Here is a 1,436-nt window from a genome sequence, read left to right on the forward strand (position 1 = left end):
CGTTTCCTGTAGTGACACCATCTGTCACATGATAAAAGTAACATAAAAGGCAACGCAGGTAGAATATCAGAGGTTTTAGGAATCGGGGGGTTGGGGAGGAAATGAGTGTCACATCTCACACACACACACAAACACACACACACACACTTATACACACACGTTTCACTCACTCCTGTTCACCATTATCTCATGTTGTCATCTCCCCCTTTCAAGATATGGGGATCCTCTGGCAAGACCCCGAAACACCCCCCTCTTTGCCTGACACACACACACACACAAACACACACACACAGAGCACCAGTGTTCTCCCCTTGGGGGCTGACCAAGATGAAAGGTGGAGTGGTGAAGGGGGCTGGAGAAGCAGATGAAACAAATGAGATGACCTCGCACCTCAGCTTTTCTTTCAGCTTGATCTGTTCTTTTTCCTTAGTATCTGCTGGCATTGCTATCTATTTTTACAATATATGTCACTAATCCACATATTTGCAAAGATTCAAAGATTGTTTTTATTGTTAATCCCACCGTTGAATTCCTGACTCAGAATCTGCAGATTATGTTTCATGTATGCACTTTCACTTTTCTGCATTTTTATTTATTTCGTTTTACCAGATAATCAGCGCTCCACAATCAAGCTTTGCTAGCACAGTGGCAAAAAAGAATTTAAAAAAATCCATCAATAAGGCATGACAGCTTTTGCTATCAAACGCTGCCGCCCTGTGGAAAAACGAAGAATCACAGCAAGGGAACAGTGAGAGTGGAGTATTACTTAGATGCCTGATACTTGAGAATCTCCAACCATGATAAAGCACTTATCATCATGATCTTATTTAGACCTCTAAATGCCCGTGTGTATATTGAAGTGAAATGGTACACTTACTGCTCTCGGTACTATCCCATGCACGCAACCTTCAGATTCACAAGTATTCATTTGATTTAAACTAACTAAACTAAAATAAGTAACATGTTCTCACATATTTTATCGAGGATAAAATTGGTCTAATTTCTTGAGCAGTTTTCTTTTGCATATTATATTTGGAACAGTAGTCATTTCTGCATGGCAATTTAAGGTCTTTGCTAATGTTAGGAAATGGTGGAGCTGATTTTAATGCAGATGAATGTAATCTCTGATACTCTCTAATTCCTTATAACTCTTTTCTTTTTTTCAGTATTTTTTGCTCTTTTTTCCCTTTATTTCTCAGTTTAGCAGTGCAGTGTAGAAAGGAAAGAAGAAGAACGAGCAGACATGCAGCATGCCAGGTTGGACTCAGGCTGTTGCATTTGCTTTTGCATGTAAAATTACAGTTTGCAAATTACAGCTTTCAAATTTATGTCATGTCTCACACTAGGTCACGAGGTCAGGACACGTTGATGTTACATTTGAACACACAACAGCTACATCTAGGGGCGATCCTAGGCTTAAACTTTTAGGGGGGGGG

Source organism: Pundamilia nyererei, unplaced genomic scaffold, assembly GCF_000239375.1.
Source record: "Pundamilia nyererei isolate P.nyererei 1_Seehausen unplaced genomic scaffold, PunNye1.0 scaffold00098, whole genome shotgun sequence".
Classification (NCBI taxonomy): Eukaryota; Metazoa; Chordata; class Actinopteri; order Cichliformes; family Cichlidae; genus Pundamilia; species Pundamilia nyererei.